The sequence below is a fragment of the Bombus huntii genome, chromosome 11 (assembly GCF_024542735.1).
Source record: "Bombus huntii isolate Logan2020A chromosome 11, iyBomHunt1.1, whole genome shotgun sequence".
Taxonomy (NCBI): Eukaryota; Metazoa; Arthropoda; class Insecta; order Hymenoptera; family Apidae; genus Bombus; species Bombus huntii.
The window spans coordinates 10,229,371-10,248,909 of record NC_066248.1 but is presented as its reverse complement, the minus strand read 5'-3'; the positions used below and the strand labels follow the sequence as shown (position 1 = coordinate 10,248,909).

Here is a 19,539-nt window from a genome sequence, read left to right as displayed (position 1 = left end):
TTCATCTCCACCTCAACCTCCTATGCCCAAGCAGTACAAGGCATCCAAAATAACCCGAACAGCCAAAGGAACCTTCCCCAAAACAGTGTCCCCAACCCACCAAACGCAGACAACTCCTCAAGGCTCGAAAAGCTAATAGAGAAACAATCGGAGCAAATAAATCACTTGCTATCGCTACTAACACTCATCGTGGAAAAATTAGCACGCCCCGACTCAAAATAAAACCAAGGCGCATAGCTCTCTGGAACGCCAACGGTCTAGCGCAACACAAACGTGAACTAGAACTCTTCTTAAAACACCAGCAAATCGACGTAATGCTCGTATCGGAAACCCATTTCACCGATAAGAGCTACCTGAAAATAAATGGTTACAAATTCTACCATACCCAACACCCCAGCGGAAAGGCCCACGGTGGCACCGGAATAATAATCAAAGCAAGTATTAAGCACTACGAACTCCCACCATTCCAGAAAGACTACCTCCAAGCAACAAACGTAGCAATAGAAGACTGTCATGGCTCAATCACCACCTCAGCAGTATACTGTCCTCCCAGACACTCCATCGCCAAAGAAGACTTTGATAACTTCCTGGACACCCTGGGCAACAGATTCATAGTTGGAGGAGACTATAACGCCAAGCACATCCAATGGGGCAGCAGACTGGTTACAGCAAGAGGCAAAAACCTCTTAAACAGCATAATAAACAACAACCTCAACTACCTCACCACATACGAACCCACATACTGGCCCACTGACACCAACAAAATACCCGACCTTCTCGACTTCTTCATAACTAAAAATATCCCATCAAGATACGTCCAGATCAACTCCTCGGCTGATCTCTCCTCTGATCATTCTCCCGTGATAGCAACAGTCAGTTCAACAATCATCGAGAATACACCTAATGGCTCCATTCACAACCAACACACCAACTGGCAGCTCTTCAGAGAAGTCTTTACACACTCAACCTCAGCCTTCACCCCACTAAAAACAAAGGAAGATATCGAAGCAGCCACGGAATACTTAAACACGAGCATAATAAACGCAATCCGCCTCTCCACACCGACAAAGCCATCTAACAGCAAACAAGAATATCCACAATACATACTAAAAAAAATAGCAGAAAAACGTAGACTAAGAAGAGTATGGCAGACCCACAGAACACCGGAGGACAAACGCAAACTTAACAACGCAACTAGAAAGCTATCCAGAACTTTAACAAACTATAAAAACGACTGTTTCCATAAATACCTCGCCAGCTTATCCCCCACAGCCGACGCCAACTACTCACTATGGAAGGCCTCCAGGAAACTCACACGCCCCCCCACAAATAATCCCACCTATCCGCCGTCCGCAAGGTGGATGGGCGCGAAGCCCTATAGAAAAAGCCGACCTGTTTGCAAAACACTTGTGAAAAGTATTCAAACCCCATTCCCCCCAAGCCGCCGCGGACGTTACTGAATACCTACACACCCCCTTCCAAATGTCCCCTCCTATCGAACCCTTCTCCTCTGCTGAGACTATAGAAACAATCAGTCGCCTAAACCCCAAGAAAGCAGCAGGACACGACCTAATAGGCAATAGAGCAATCAAGGAACTTCCCACAAAAGGGATAGCACTCATCACATCGATTTTTAATGCTATCCTTCGCCTGGAACACTATCCTAAGGCTTGGAAAATCTCATTGATTACCCTCATCCCTAAACCCTGTAAACCGATACACGAAACCTGCTCCTATCGCCCAATCAGTCTTTTACCTACCCTGTCCAAACTATTCGAGAAGATGCTCACGAACCGACTCCTTCCAATCCTAGAGAACTTGAAAACACTCCCAGATCACCAATTCGGCTTCCGAAAACATCATTCTACAGTAGAGCAAATCCACCGCTTAACTCATACGATCAGCCAAACACTCGAAAAGAAAAAATATTGCTCAGCGGTTTTCCTAGACATCCAACAGGCATTCGAGAAAGTATGGCATGAAGGGCTACTATACAAACTTAAAAAGATCCTACCCTACCCCTACTACTCCATCCTAAAATCTTACCTAACCAATGGACAATTCATGGTTAAATACCTAGACGCCACTTCCGCAACATTCCCAATAGAAGCCGGCATACCCCAAGGTAGTGTCCTCGGATCCCTATTGTACTCCATCTACACTGCCGACCTACCTATATCAAACGATATAACAATAGCGACATTTGCAGACGACACAGCGCTATTAGCTTCCCACGCAGACCCGGTAATAGCCTCATCCACTCTCCAGCGAAGTCTCGACTCCATGGAAAAGTGGTTTCACAAATGGGGCTTCAAAGTCAACGAAAAGAAATCCTCACATGTAACCTTCACGCTCCGAAAACAAACCTGCCCCCAGGTCACCATCAACAATGCAACAGTTCCTAGCAGGGACACAGTCCGATACCTGGGCATGACCCTGGACAGGAGACTAACGTGGAAGACACACATCTCAGATAAAAGGAAGCAACTAAAGGACAAACTAAAAAAACTCTATTGGCTCACGGGCCGACGCTCCAAACTAAATTTACAGAATAAAATTACCCTCTACAAGACCGTAATAAAACCTGTCTGGACCTACGGAATCCAACTATGGGGAACAGCAAGTAACTCCAACATTGAAATACTCCAACGCTTTCAATCGAAAACGCTAAGATCCCTAATTGACGCACCTTGGCATGTTACCAACGAAACCATCCATCGCGACCTCAAGATACCCACCGTCAAAGAGGAAATAGCAAAATATAGCGACAGATACAGCAAAAGAATCAACAAACACCGAAACCCCCTAATCACTGGACTACTCGATACGACGGACCAGATTCGCAGGCTGAAGAGGCACTACCCGCTAGACCTAAACGTTAGATTCATTTAATTATCCAAATTAAGCATATGCACTTACTTATAATACTTATAGATTATAAATTATATCTATCTATAATAAGTATTAACTTATTGTAAATAAACAGCCATGTCACTGCGCCACGCCAGAAAAATTACTGAAAATTCTCAACGCGAGAATTGATTGTAATTTCAACAAATAAATAAAAAAAAAAAAAAATAGTCGCTGGCGTTAATCTCTTTTTTTTGTCGATGAGACCGCAAGAGAGAATGACTTCCCGTCCCGGTGATACCCCAGAGGAAAACTATGACGGGGTGTGTCTAAGGACACGAGATCATCGGATTCGTCGGGGACATCCTACGGTCGGAAAGTAAGGGAAATTGACGTTGCTGCTAATTGGCCAATCTCCATATCGGTAGTTAGAAAAGGATGCTAGCTGCCCTTGAGGGAGGGTTGCTAGTGGGAGACGTCGTTCGTGGAAAAATAGGTCTCTCCTGTCTTCCCGTAACTGGGACAAAGACTGTGTATCTGTTGAAGGATTTTAGGTAACTAGATATTAGTGTTTATGACGGTCCTCGGGCTAGCCGATCACGTACTGTGGAGACGCGTCGACATCTGGTAAACATCCTGCCCGGAGAATAGGATCTGCGTGTGGCAAGCTACGGGACAGAAACCGTTGGAAAGTTTACTGCCACGTGCCGCTACAAATCTTTCTTTTAAGGAGAGCTATAGGATTACTCAATGCCTTTGTTAGATGTAGAGTTCGTCCCGTTGACCGCGGCCACGTTCGGCGACTAATTGTCGCCTTGAGCCTAAGCTCATTGTCACAAGTCTCAAACAAATACAATTGGTTAGAATGACGGCAAATCGTTTAGTTACAACTGTAGATTTTAATTACAATGTTTTTATGGATTTTCCCGAGGTTTCAGAGGGAAGGCACAGGTGTCCTCTTATCTCCGACATATATTTATGTTGTGTGTCATTTTAATATGGCTAATGTTTTGTAATTCTTCGATTACGTTATTTATTTCTTTGAGTAGTTTATTTTATAGAGTATTCGATAATATAAAACATACTCGCGCGCACGCACGCACGCACGCACGCACGCACGCACGCACGCACGCACGCACGCACGCACGCACGCACGCACGCACGCACGCACGCACGCACGCACGCACGCACGCACGCACGCACGCACGCACGCACGCACGCACGCACGCACGCACGCACGCACGCACGCACGCACGCACGCACGCACGCACGCACGCACGCACGCACGCACGCACGCACGCACGCACGCACGCACGCACGCACGCACGCACGCACGCACGCACGCACGCACGCACGCACGCACGCACGCACGCACGCACGCACGCACGCACGCACGCACGCACGCACGCACGCACGCACGCACGCACGCACGCACGCACGCACGCACGCACGCACGCACGCACGCACGCACGCACGCACGCACGCACGCACGCACGCACGCACACACAAACACACACACACACACACACACATTTCTGACAATGTAACTTTCATTTCTTTAATAATACAATATTGTATGTTTTATGTATTCGTTAAACTATTAGTTTTTGACTTCATGTATACTTATATTTCATAAATTGATAATATTGTATTTATTCCATAGTATTGGAAGCACTGTCTCTAATATTTAATAGGTTATTACATGTTCGGCATATATGTTTATACTTATATGTAACTCTCCAAATTGATTGATTGAAATATATTTATATATATATATATATATATATATATATATATATATATATATATATATATATTATATATTCCTGGCGTTTCAATTATTTTCCCCTTTTGTAGTTATTCTTATTTTCTGGTTTATTTAGAATTGTTTGTATTATGTATTTTGTTTATTGGTTGGATTTGCTAATCTCCTTCGTTTTGTTAATCCTTCCTTTCGTTTCGTGGTGCCGCGTGTTCGTTTGTGCATTCAAATCCTCATTCGCGTGTTTGTATAGAATGGTTTTCTTGTTCTTGTTACGGCGCGTGCGGAGCCCGGGACGTGACAACGGCTAGATTTCACCAAAATCGACGAAATCGTCGCGATTTGCGAGCTATTTTGCTTGTTTCGACGCTTAAACGGTAGTGCATTGCATTTGCACTGTGAAATGGAGTTCAACGAGCGCTTAAACGACGAAATATCACTAACGGGAAAGAAATGACAGTTAGTTTTCGTCAAAATCGACGCAATCTTCGCGATTTTAGAGCGATTTTGCTTTTTTTCACGCTTAAATGGTAGTGCATTTCATTTGCACTGTGAAATGGAGTTCAACGAGGGCTTAAACGTCGAAATATCTCCAACAGGAAGGAAATGACAGTTAGTTTTGTCTAAATCGACGTAATCTTCGCGATTTGCGAGCTATTTTGCTTGTCTCGACGCTTAAGCGGTAGTGCATTGCACTAGCACTGTGAAGTGGAGCTCAACGAGCGCTTAAACGTCGAAATATCTCCAACGGGAAGGAAATGACGGCTAGATTTCACTAATATCGACGAAATCTTCGAGATTTGCGAGCTATTTTGCTTGTTTGGTCGATTAAACGGTAGTACATTGCATTAGCACTGTGAAATGGAGTTCAACGAGCGCTTAAACGTCGAAATATCTCCAACGGGAAGGAAATGACGGCTAGATTTCACTAAAATCGACGAAATCTTCGCGATTTGCGAGCTATTTTGGTTGTTTCGACGCTCAAACGGTAGTGCATTGCACTAGCACTGTGAAATGGAGCTCAACAAGCGCTTAAACGTCGAAATATCTCCAACGGGAAGGAAATGACGACTACATTTCACTAAAATCGACGAAATCTTCGAGATTTGCGAGCTATTTTGCTTGTTTGGACGCTTAAGCGGTAGTGCATTGCACTAGCACTGTGAAATGGAGCTCAACGAGCGCTTAAACGTCGAAATATCTCCAACGGGAAGGAAATGACTTCTAGATTTCATCAAAATCGACGAAATCTTCGCGATTTGCGATATATTTTTCTTGTTTCGACGCTTATACGGTAGTACATTGCATTAGCACTGTGAAATGGAGTTCAACGACCGCTTAAACGTCGAAATATCTCCAACGGGAAGAAAATGACGGCTAGATTTCACTAAAATCGACGAAATCTTCGCGATTTGCGAGCTATTTTGCTTGTTTCGACGCTTAAACGGTAGTGCCTTACATTTGAAGTGTAAAACGGAGTGAAATGAGCGCTTAAACGTCGAAATATCTCCATCGGGACAGAAATTACGGCAATTTTTCGTCAAAATCGACGAAATCTTCGCGATTTGCGAGCTATTTTGCTTGTTTCGTCGCTTAAACGGTCGTGCATTGCATTAGCACTGTGAAATGGAGCTCAACGAGCGCTTAAACGTCGAAATATCTCCAACGGGAAGGAAATGACTTCTAGATTTCATCAAAATCGACGAAATCTTCGCGATTTGCGAGCTATTTTGCTTGTTTCGACGCTTAAACGGTAGTGCATTGCATTAGCACTGTGAAATGGAGTTCAACGAGCGCTTAAACGTCGAAATATCTCCAACGGGAGGGAAATGACGGCTAGATTTCATAAAAGTCGACGAAATCTTCGAGATTTGCGAGCAATTTTGCCTGTTTGGACGCTTAAGCGGTAGTGCATTGCACTAGCACTGTGAAGTGGAGCTCAACGAGCGCTTAAACGTCGAAATATCTCCAACGGGAAGGAAATGACGGCTAGATTTCACTAATATCGACGAAATCTTCGAGATTTGCGAGCTATTTTGCTTGTTTGGACGATTAAACGGTAGTACATTGCATTAGCACTGTGAAATGGAGCTCAACGAGCGCTTAAACGTCGAAATATCTCCAACGGGAAGGCAATGACTTCTAGATTTCATCAAAATCGACGAAATCTTCGCGATTTGCGAGCTATTTTGCTTGTTTCGACGCTTAAACGGTAGTGCATTGCATTAGCACTGTGAAATGGAGTTCAACGAGCGCTTATACGTCGAAATATCTCCAACGGGAAGGAAATGACGGCTAGATTTCATCAAAATCGACGAAATCTTCGCGATTTGCGAGCTATTTTGGTTGTTTCGACGCTTAAACGGTAGTACATTGCATTAGCACTGTGAGATGGAGCTCAACGAGTGCTTAAACGTCGAAATATCTCCAACGAGAAGGAAGTGACGCCTAGATTTCATCATAATCGACGAAATCTTCGCGATTTGCGAGCTATTTTGCTTGTTTGGACGCTTAAACGGTAGTGCATTACACTAGCACTGTGAAATGGAGCTCAACGGGCGCTTAAACGTCGAAATATCTCCAACGGGAAGGAAATGACGGCTAGATTTCACCAAAATCGACGAAATCTTCGCGATTGGCGAGCTATTTTGGTTGTTTCGACGCTTAAACGGCAGTACATTGCATTAGCACTGTGAAATGGAGTTCAACGACCGCTTAAACGTCGAAATATCTCCAACGGGAAGGAAATGACGGCTAGATTTCATCAAAATCGACGAAATCTTCGCGATTTGCGAGCTATTTTGCTTGTTTCGACGCTTAAATTGTAGTGCATTGCATTTGCATTGTGAAATGGAGCTCAACGAGCGCTTAAACGTCGAAATATCTCCAACGGGAAGGAAATGACGGCTAGATTTCACTAATATCGACGAAATCTTCGAGATTTGCGAGCTATTTTGCTTGTTTGGACGATTAAACGGTAGTACATTGCATTAGCACTGTGAAATGGAGCTCAACGAGCGCTTAAACGTCGAAATATCTCCAACGGGAAGGCAATGACTTCTAGATTTCATCAAAATCGACGAAATCTTCGCGATTTGCGAGCTATTTTGCTTGTTTCGACGCTTAAACGGTAGTGCATTGCATTAGCACTGTGAAATGGAGTTCAACGAGCGCTTAAACGACGAAATATCACTAACGGGAAAGAAATGACAGTTAGTTTTCGTCAAAATCGACGCAATCTTCGCGATTTTAGAGCGATTTTGCTTGTTTTCACGCTTAAATGGTAGTGCATCTCATTTGCGCTGTGAAATGGAGTTCAACGAGGGCTTAAACGTCGAAATATCTCCAACAGGAAGGAAATGACAGTTAGTTTTGTCTAAATCGACGTAATCTTCGCGATTTGCGAGCTATTTTGCTTGTTTCGTCGCTTAAACGGTCGTGCATTGCATTAGCACTGTGAAACGGAGTTCAGCGAGCGCTTATACGTCGAAATATCTCCAACGGGAAGGAAATGACGGCTAGATTTCACTAAAATCGACGAAATCTTCGCGATTTGCGAGCTATTTTGGTTGTTTCGACGCTTAAACGGTAGTACATGCATTAGCACTGTGAGATGGAGCTCAACGAGTGCTTAAACGTCGAAATATCTCCAACGGGAAGGAAGTGACGCCTAGATTTCATCAAAATCGACGAGATCTTCGCGATTTGCGAGCTATTTTGCTTGTTTCGACGCTCAAACGGTAGTGCATTGCACTAGCACTGTGAAATGGAGCTCAACGAGTGCTTAAACGTCGAAATATCTCCAACGGGAAGGAAATGACGGCTAGATTTCACTAAAATCGACGAACTCTTCGAGATTTGCGAGCTATTTTGCTTGTTTGGACGCTTAAGCGGTAGTGCATTGCACTAGCACTGTGGAATGGAGCTCAACGAGCTCTTAAACGTCGAAATATCTCCAACTGGAACTAAATGACGACTAAATTTCACTAAAATCGACGAAATCTTCGCGATTTGCGAGCTATTTTGCTTGTTTGGACGCTTAAACGGTAGTGCATTACACTAGCACTGTGAAATGGAGTTCAACGGGCGCTTAAACGTCGAAATATCTCCAACGGGAAGAAAATGACGGCTAGATTTCACTAAAATCGACGAAATCTTCGCGATTTGCGAGCTATTTTGCTTGTTTCGACGCTTAAACGGTAGTGCCTTACATTTGAAGTGTAAAACGGAGTGAAATGAGCGCTTAAACGTCGAAATATCTCCATCGGGACAGACATTACGGCAATTTTTCGTCAAAATCGACGAAATCTTCGCGATTTGCGAGCTATTTTGCTTGTTTCGTCGCTTAAACGGTCGTGCATTGCATTAGCACTGTGAAATGGAGCTCAACGAGCGCTTAAACGTCGAAATATCTCCAACGGGAAGGAAATGACTTCTAGATTTCATCAAAATCGACGAAATCTTCGCGATTTGCGAGCTATTTTGCTTGTTTCGACGCTTAAACGGTAGTGCATTGCATTAGCACTGTGAAATGGAGTTCAACGAGCGCTTAAACGTCGAAATATCTCCAACGGGAGGGAAATGACGGCTAGATTTCATCAAAATCGACGAAATCTTCGAGATTTGCGAGCAATTTTGCCTGTTTGGACGCTTAAGCGGTAGTGCATTGCACTAGCACTGTGAAGTGGAGTTCAACGAGCGCTTATACGTCGAAATATCTCCAACGGGAAGGAAATGACGGCTAGATTTCATCAAAATCGACGAAATCTTCATGATTTGCGAGCTATTTTGGTTGTTTCGACGCTTAAACGGTAGTGCCTTACATTTGCAGTGTAAAACGGAGTGAAATGAGCGCTTAAACGTCGAAATATCTCCATCGGGACGGAAATTACGGCTATTTTTCGTCAAAATCGACGAAATCTTCGAGATTTGCGAGCAATTTTGCCTGTTTGGACGCTTAAGCGGTAGTGCATTGCACTAGCACTGTGAAGTGGAGCTCAACGAGCGCTTAAACGTCGAAATATCTCCAACGGGAAGGAAATGACGGCTAGATTTCACTAATATCGACGAAATCTACGAGATTTGCGAGCTATTTTGCTTGTTTGGACGATTAAACGGTAGTACATTGCATTAGCACTGTGAAATGGAGCTCAACGAGCGCTTAAACGTCGAAATATCTCCAACGGGAAGGCAATGACTTCTAGATTTCATCAAAATCGACGAAATCTTCGCGATTTGCGAGCTATTTTGCTTGTTTCGACGCTTAAACGGTAGTGCATTGCATTAGCACTGTGAAATGGAGTTCAACGAGCGCTTATACGTCGAAATATCTCCAACGGGAAGGAAATGACGGCTAGATTTCATCAAAATCGACGAAATCTTCGCGATTTGCGAGCTATTTTGGTTGTTTCGACGCTTAAACGGTAGTGCCTTACATTTGCAGTGTAAAACGGAGTGAAATGAGCGCTTAAACGTTGCAATATCTCCATCGGGACGGAAATTACGGCTATTTTTCGTCAAAATCGACGAAATCTTCGCGATTTGCGAGCTATTTTGCTTGTTTCGTCGCTTAAACGGTCGTGCATTGCATTAGCACTGTGAAGCGGAGTTCAACGACCGCATAAACGTCGAAATATCTCCAACGGGAAGGAAATGACGCCTATTTTTCATCAAAATCGACGAAATCTTCGCGATTTGCGAGCTATTTTGCTTGTTGGACGCTTAAACGGTAGTGCATTACACTAGCACTGTGAAATGGAGTTCAACGGGCGCTTAAACGTCGAAATATCTCCAACGGGAAGAAAATGACGGCTAGATTTCACTAAAATCGACGAAATCTTCGCGATTTGCGAGCTATTTTGCTTGTTTCGACGCTTAAACGGTAGTGCCTTACATTTGAAGTGTAAAACGGAGTGAAATGAGCGCTAAACGTCGAAATACCTCCATCGGGACAGAAATTACGGCAATTTTTCGTCAAAATCGACGAAATCTTCGCGATTTGCGAGCTATTTTGCTTGTTTCGTCGCTTAAACGGTCGTGCATTGCATTAGCACTGTGAAATGGAGCTCAACGAGCGCTTAAACGTCGAAATATCTCCAACGGGAAGGAAATGACTTCTAGATTTCATCAAAATCGACGAAATCTTCGCGATTTGCGAGCTATTTTGCTTGTTTCGACGCTTAAACGGTAGTGCATTGCATTAGCACTGTGAAATGGAGTTCAACGAGCGCTTAAACGTCCAAATATCTCCAACAGGAAAGTAATGACGGCTAGATTTCACTAAAATCGACGAAATCTTCGCGATTTGCTAGCTATTTTGCTTGTTTCGACGCTTAAACGGTAGTGCATTGCACTAGCACTGTGAAATGGAGCTCAACGAGCGCTTAAACGTCGAAATATCTCCAACGGGAAGGAAATGACGGCTATTTTTTATCAAAATCGACGAAATCTTCGCGATTTGCGAGCTATTTTGCTTGTTTCGACGCTTAAACGGTAGTGCCTTACATTTGCAGTGTAAAACGGAGTGAAATGAGCGCTTAAACGTCGAAATATCTCCATCGGGACGGAAATTACGGCTAGATTTCACTAAAATCGACGAAATCTTCGAGATTTGCGAGCAATTTTGCCTGTTTGGACGCTTAAGCGGTAGTGCATTGCACTAGCACTGTGAAGTGGAGCTCAACGAGCGCTTAAACGTCGAAATATCTCCAACGGGAAGGAAATGACGGCTAGATTTCACTAATATCGACGAAGTCTTCGAGATTTGCGAGCTATTTTGCTTGTTTGGACGATTAAACGGTAGTACATTGCATTAGCACTGTGAAATGGAGCTCAACGAGCGCTTAAACGTCGAAATATCTCCAACGGGAAGGCAATGACTTCTAGATTTCATCAAAATCGACGAAATCTTCGCGATTTGCGAGCTATTTTGCTTGTTTCGACGCTTAAACGGTAGTGCATTGCATTAGCACTGTGAAATGGAGTTCAACGAGCGCTTAAACGTCCAAATATCTCCAACAGGAAAGTAATGGCGGCTAGATTTCACTAAAATCGACGAAATCTTCGCGATTTGCTAGCTATTTTGCTTGTTTCGACGCTTAAACGGTAGTGCATTGCACTAGCACTGTGAAATGGAGCTCAACGAGCGCTTAAACGTCGAAATATCTCCAACGGGAACTAAATGACGACTAAATTTCACTAAAATCGACGAAATCTTCGCGATTTGCGAGCTATTTTGCTTGTTTGGACGCTTAAACGGTAGTGCATTACACTAGCACTGTGAAATGGAGTTCAACGGGCGCTTAAACGTCGAAATATCTCCAACGGGAAGAAAATGACGGCTAGATTTCACTAAAATCGACGAAATCTTCGTGATTTGCGAGCTATTTTGCTTGTTTCGACGCTTAAACGGTAGTGCCTTACATTTGAAGTGTAAAACGGAGTGAAATGAGCGCTTAAACGTCGAAATATCTCCAACGGGAAGGAAATGACTTCTAGATTTCATAAAAATCGTCGAAATCTTCGCGATTTGCGATATATTTTTCTTGTTTCGACGCTTAAACGGTAGTGCATTGCATTAGCACTGTGAAATGGAGTTCAACGACCGCTTAAACGTCGAAATATCTCCAACGGGACGGAAATTACGGCTATTTTTCATCAAAATCAACGAAATCTTCGCGATTTGCGAGCTATTTTGCTTGTTTCGTCGCTTAAACGGTAGTGCATTGCATTAGCACTGTGAAATGGAGTTCAACGACCGCTTAAGCGTCGAAATATCTCCAACGGGAAGGAAATGACTCCTATTTTTCATCAAAATCGACGAAATCTTCGCGATTTGCGAGCTATTTTGCTTGTTTGAACGCTTAAACGGTAGTGCATTACACTAGCACTGTGAAATGGAGCTCAACGAGCGCTTAAACGTCGAAATATCTCCAACGGGAAGGAAGTGACGGCTAGATTTCACTAAAATCGACGAAATCTTCGCGATTTGCGAGCTATTTTGGTTGTTTCGACGCTTAAACGGTAGTGCCTTACATTTGCAGTGTAAATCGGAGTGAAATGAGCGCTTAAGCGTCGAAATATCTCCAACGGGACGGAAATTACGGCTATTTTTCGTCAAAATCGACGAAATCTTCGCGATTTGCGAGCTATTTTGCTTGTTTCGACGCTCAAACGGTAGTGCCTTACATTTGCAGTGTAAAACGGAGTGAATTGAGGTCTTAAACGTCGAAATATCTCCATCGGGACGGAAATTACGGCTATTTTTCATCAAAATCGAAGAAATCTTCGCGATTTGCGAGCTATTTTGCTTGTTTCGACGCTTAAACGGTAGTGCATTGCATTAGCACTGTGAAATGGAGTTCAACGACCGCTTAAACGCCGAAATATCTCCAACGGGAAGGAAATGACGGCTATTTTTCGTCAATATCGTCGAGATCTTCGCGATTTGCGAGCTATTTTGCTTGTTTCGACGCTTAAACGGTAGTGCCTTACATTTGCAGTGTAAAACGGAGTGAAATGAGCGCTTAAACGTCGAAATATCTCCAACGGGACGGAAATTACGGCTATTTTTCGTCAAAATCGACGAAATCTTCGCGATTTGCGAGCTATTTTGCTTGTTTCGTCGCTTAAACGGTAGTGCCTTACATTTGCAGTGTAAAACGGAGTGAAATGAGGGCTTAAACGTCGAACTCTCTCCAACGGGACGGAAATTACGGCTATTTTTCGACAAAATCGACGAAATCTTCGCGATTTACGAGCTATTTTGTGTCACATCCCGCGCTCCGCACGCGCCGTAACGAGAACAAGAAAACTATTTTATACAAAACGCGCGAATAAAGATTTGAAGACACAAACGAACACACGGCGCCACGAAACTAAAGGAGGGATTAACAAAGTGAGGGGCGACTAATAAATCCAATCAGTATAAAATAAAATAAAATAAATAAAACCAGCTAACGGATTGAACGAGTTACGAACCAAACAAATAAATCAGGAAATAAGAATAACTACGGAAAGTGAAATAATTGAAACGCCAGAAATACGAGTATATGTAAATATATTTTAATCAATCAACTTGAAGGGTTACATATAAGTATAAACATATATGCTAGGCACGTAATAAATTAGTAAATATTAGAGTTAGCGCTTATAATACTATGCAATAAATACAATATTATCAATTTATGAAATATAAGTATATACAAAGTTGAAAACTAATACATACAATATTGTATTATTAAAGAAACAAAAGTTACATTGTCAGAAACATATATATATGTGTGCGCATTCTATTAAACAGATACATATTTGAAACTAGCCTACGTTCCGGTAAAGAATTATAAAATAAGAACTACATTACGAAACATGCATGTCTATATATATATATATTATATTCTAAACTAAACTACTATTAATGTACGCTCGAATCGACAATCTAAGATACAGGCTACGCTCCGGTAAAGAGTTATAAAATAAAAACTACATTATGAAACATGCATGTCTCTATATAAACATATAAATAATTTATTTTTCTAAACTAAAACTACTATTAATAATCTACAAAAGAAATAGAACACACAACGCAACACTTGGGACTAAGCGACAACTTGTCGATAGCCCAAACGCTCAAAATAATTAACACCGCAACGACCTGAGTAATTGCATACAGAAATTCTATCATCAAACACAAATATGTAAACACACACTAAACGCACAATAATCTAGAAACAAAACCTTCAATACTATGTTGTCACACTACAAGATATATATGTATATATGAAATCAAATGATTGACACATAACCTCAAATACACAACACTATATCACTAAAGAATCTGAATGAAAATCACTTTGCCAGAAATATATACATATATACGCGTGCGTGTGTGTGTTCTATCTTATTAAAAGAAATTAATATAAAATAAATAATTAACATTCCATTTCGTATGAACACTATATGGGCAAGAGAGATATGCATATAAATACGTATATATATATATATATATATATATATATATATATATATATATATATATATATATATATATATATATATGTCGGATCACGATTCGAATTTTGGGCGCGCGACGACTCTTCATGTGGACTAGCCATCGTTTCACAAAGCCGAGATTTTATTTACACGTATATACAGGTCTATCACTAAGCTTAACAAATAATAAGTACAACTAATAATAAGTCTAACAAACACTAAGCCTAATGAATAATACGATCTACGAATAATTAAATTAAATAATACTATTAGCAATGTTTGAGTTCAAACGAATCCACGGTCACCGGGATAACTCCTTACTAAGCGAAACTAACTTAGACGCAAATGCGATCGTCGAAAATGCTCGATGTATCACTCTCCAAGGCAATCGCAAGAATGCCAGCCTCGTGGAGATTTTTCTCCCTGTACGATTGCATTTTGTTTTCTATACCCGTTTGGAAGTATCGAGAAGGTTCCAAACGCCGTTGCTAGGCACACTCGTTGGAAGCATCGAGAAAGTTCCAAACGCCGTTGCTAGGCAGTTTCTGCCTGGAGTTTTGATTACTAATACAATGTATGTCCCATTGCATCGGCACCTCCGAGGCAACATCATACGTGGCTAGGCCCGCTCTCGAGGCCGCATGCCGCCACAACCACATTTCTCGGAAAACACATACAACCACTCCAGACCTCCGTTAGATAAAACATCCATCCCGTGACCGTGGCTACGTTCAGCGACCGATTGTCACCTCGAACCCAATCTCGCTTATTACAAATCTTAAGCAATTACAACTATAATAAAATCTAGGCTAAGGTACTAGAGGATGTTCCCAAAATTTCCAAGGAAAGGCTTCGGCTTTCCTTTCATCTCCGACACGGCCATCCTGACTATCACACGTCCTCGGGTGTACCTTCGTCAACAAAACAAAAGGAAACAAGATTAGTATCATTGTGATTAGCATTCAAAGTGCCAGTTGCATTCTGCGTGCTTTCAGTCGGGTCGTAATGACATGACGGACCATTCTCGATTTCACACCCAAATGGGTCTCATCCTTCGAATCGCACATACTCTCAAAGTTCGTTACATAACCAGCTTCGTAACACGATCGCTGTCAACACTAGACCGCCTCCAGCCTCGTGACATTGTCACTGTTGGTACTAGACCAGCTCCAAATCCGTGACATTGTCGCTGTCGGTACTAGACCAGCTCCAACCTCGTGACATTGTCGCTGTCGGTACTAAACCAGCTCCAACCTCATGACATTGTCGCTGTCGGTACTAAACCGGCTCCCAGCTTCGTGACATCGTCACTTCCAGTGCCTGACCGCACTGAACTCCATCCCATGGCCGCACCTGGGCTCATATAATTCTACGATCCTCTGGGATCGGGGTACTCACATCGCCATGGTCACTGTTCTCGTCATCACAACAGACATCCAACTCCGCAGGAATGCAACTATCCGGCATTTTCCTTAACCTGTCATGACTGTACTTGTATGACCTTTTCCCACTTGTATGACGTTTTCAAGGTATATCGGTCTCCTTCCAGGACCTCCGATATCACAAACGGACCCCTGAATTTTGGATCCAATTTTGTCTGATTCCTTTCTTCATTTTGGCGTAGTACCAAATCACCGAGATTAAACCTAACTACTTTAGCTTTGGTTTTATCGAATCTCTCTTTGTCATACCTAGCACTAGTTTCCATCTCTTTTATTGCCTGTTGTCTTACACTGGAGATATCTATTTCTTTTTCCTCGATGTTATCAGGTAGTAATAAGTCATACGGTCTTGCTGCTCTACCAATCAATAACTCTAAAGGACTCGATTTGGTTACGCGGTTGATGGTGCAATTCAAAGCCAATTGCATCTCCCCGATCGCGTCTTGCCATGAACGCCCGGTCGTTTCTACCGTTGTGAACATATTTTTTAACGTGCTCATAACACGTTCTACTTGCCCATTGGCCCTACTTGCACCGGTCGCGATCAAATGAACTTTGATTTGTTTGCTTGCACAGAATTCTTGAAATTCCCGGCCCGTGAAACATCTACCCTGATCTGCTATTATCCGACAGGGACTACCGAACAAAAACACGGCGGACTTAAGTGCCTTGATAACGCTAAGCGAATCCAATTTGCGTGTGTGATGTAAGTGCACGAATTTCGTAAAGGCATCGATCAAGACGACGACATACTCTTTCGAGTCATTCTTGCCACTCAGCTTGCCCGTTATGTCCATGTGCACCGTATGCCACGGTATGCCGGTCTTAGGTATAGGATGCAGTTCAGCCTGTATTTTACCTGAACTAGCCTTCGAAACTTTACAAGCATGGCAGTTCTCGACAAATTTGCGAACATACTTCGCCATTCCCTCGAACCAATAATACTCATAGAGCTTCTCGAGCGTTTTATCCCATCCTAAGTGCATAATTGACTGATGCACATGGTTGATGACGGACCATCTAAAACCTCTCGGAACAATGGGTAAGCAAAGGGTTCTGCCCTTTCGTTGTATTTTACGGTAAAGTGTACCGGATCGCAGTTCGTAGGTATTCGCGATATCCTCCGCGAGCTCTTCGTTCTGCAACTTATTAACGATTTCGGAGATTTGCGGATCGCGACGTTGTTCCGCTAATAGCCAATCTTCGGAGATCTCGGCCAGATTAATCTCTTTCTCTGCGACCTTGTCTATCATACGGCGATTCAAGTCTACGGGGTTTCGCGAAAAGAAATCTACGTGGGCCATTCGTTTACCCTCTCGATACATGATGTCAAAATCGAATGTTTGCAAATAAGCCCACCACCTATAAACCCGGTCGTTTAAGTTTACTTTGTTGCTGGAGGCTTTCAAAGAATTACAGTCGGTAACTACTAAGAATTTCCGTCCATGTAAGTAGTGTCGGAAATGCTTGACGGCGCTTACTACTGCTAGTGTCTCCAGTTCGTACGAATGATACCTAGATTCCGCGGGACTGGTCCTTTTACTATAATATTCGATGACTCTGTTTTCCTTTTCGACTTTGTGCATTAAAATAGCTCCATACCCCTCCGAACTAGCGTCGGTATGTAGCTCTATGGGGCGATTGGGATCAAATATCATTAACACCGGCGCGTCGGTCAGGACGGAAATTATCTGTTGTCTTATCTTTTCGTGCCTGTCCGTCCAAGTTATGTACTAGAAGTGAGTGCGTACAAGGGTTTCATCACTTGTGAAAATTTAGGAATAAATTTTCGGAAGTAAGAGGCCAAACCTATGAACTGCCTAAGCTGTGTGACGGTCGACGGTGCAGGTAAAGAATTCAAAGCTTGTATTTTTCCCGGGTTTGGACGAACTTCTCCGTTACGAATTACATATCCCAAATAAAGTACCGACGTCTTCAGAAAAGAACATTTAGCGAAATTGAAAGAAAATCCGGCGTTTACGAGAGTGTTTAGTACAGTGTGCAACCTTTCTAGAGCTTGATCTATTGAGTCGGCGATTATTAGAACGTCGTCCAAATAAACAACGACATACGAATAAGCGAGGTCGCCTAAGGCCTTGAAAATGGCTCTCTGGAAAACGGCTGGTGCATTTTTCAACCCAAACGGCATCGTCACGTATTCGTATTGACCGTCGGGGGTAACGAACGCAGTATATTCCGTCGAGTTAGGATGAATGGGAATCTGGTGAAATCCGCTAGCCATGTCCAGGCTAATGAAGTATCTCGCACTCTGCAATCTCGCGATTTGGTCAGCAATAAGGGGTAAGGGATACCGATCCGCGACCGTATTTTTATTCAGCGCTCGAAAGTCTACACACAATCTGTCTGAGCCGTCCTTCTTCTTCACGAGTATCATAGGGCTCGCGAACGGCGAATTACTAGGTTTTACAATTTGTGCTTTAATTAATTCGTCTATTCTCTCGCGTACTATTCTTCGCTCTTCCTCGCTAAGCCTGTAAGGACTTCTCTGCACGGTGACGTTGGGATCAATTAGCCGTATTTCCAACTGGCCCGTACTGACGCGAGTACGCGGGAAACCCGTAATGAATGATTCTTTAAATTTTTCGAGAACAGAGATTAATCGATCTTTATCGTTACCGATCACATCAGTGTCAACCTCGTTAATGTTGACCGCATCTTCCGCGACTTTACCACAAGCGTTAACGACCTTTGTTTTACAAATAACGAGGCTATTTTGCGTGATATTTACGTCGAATCCCTGGCTCAAAATCTCGCGACCAATCATGATGTCGTATTTTAGGTAATCGTTAGCAAGGATATGAAAAACTATCTCCAATGTAAGACCGTTAATACAAACAGTGGACAAAATCTGAAGTGTACTCTTAATACAAGTATTCCCGATTCCCCGCATCACTACCACATCGGTTATTCTTTTACCCGAAAATTTCGAGGCTAGGGACTCTTTGATTAACGAACACTCGGCCCCAGAATCAAAGTAAAATGGATACGACTCACCCAGATGGCTTAATCTACCAGCCGGAGCTTCCACTACACAGGAGTCGATCCGGCGTTCGTCAATGGAATCGTAGTTTCTTTTCCGCGATGATGGGCAATTAGGCGCGATATGTCCCTCCTCGTGGCATTTGAAGCAGGTCACCTTCGACGATGCGGCTGGTCGTTTTTCCTTCGGGTTTCGTATATCCTGCTCCTTCCCCGTTTGTGTTTGCAGGCGACACTCCGTTCTCCTATGTCCGTGAGCACCACAGCGGTAGCACTTAATCCGAGGAACTGATAGCCTGCTTCGTTTAGCTTCAGGTTCCGTTAGTGAATTTCTTGGCGAAAATGTCTTGGCTGATCGTTGTAAGGGAGAATCCTCATTTCATCATGAAATTGGTCCTCCGTCCTGATATTATTCGCGAGCGTTAGTCGCCGAAAGCGTCGATCTTGTGAACTCAGTATATAAAGGGCGAGGGCATTGATCACTTCGGGCATCGT

At 43.0% G+C, this 19,539-nt stretch overlaps 2 long non-coding RNA genes across 4 annotated transcripts; one reads left to right on the top strand and one right to left on the bottom strand.

The window, feature by feature from the left end:
- Nucleotides 1–5,333: 5,333 nt before the first annotated feature.
- LOC126871179 (uncharacterized) lies at nucleotides 5,334–11,632 on the bottom strand. Of its 3 annotated transcripts, XR_007691548.1 has the most exons (4): nucleotides 11,418–11,632; nucleotides 9,737–10,500; nucleotides 6,001–6,066; nucleotides 5,373–5,387 (listed from the first exon to the last, which is right to left on the bottom strand). It is a non-coding gene; the product is annotated as an uncharacterized LOC126871179 (long non-coding RNA). The 3 variants fall into 3 exon arrangements; XR_007691547.1 differs by lacking the exons at nucleotides 9,737–10,500; nucleotides 11,418–11,632 and adding an exon at nucleotides 6,679–7,273 and having other exon boundaries at nucleotides 5,334–5,387; XR_007691549.1 differs by lacking the exons at nucleotides 5,373–5,387; nucleotides 6,001–6,066 and adding an exon at nucleotides 8,804–8,818 and having other exon boundaries at nucleotides 11,418–11,630.
- On the top strand, nucleotides 11,291–13,980 carry LOC126871180 (uncharacterized). The gene is made up of 2 exons (XR_007691550.1): nucleotides 11,291–11,364; nucleotides 13,048–13,980. It is a non-coding gene; the product is annotated as an uncharacterized LOC126871180 (long non-coding RNA).
- Nucleotides 13,981–19,539: the final 5,559 nt, after the last annotated feature.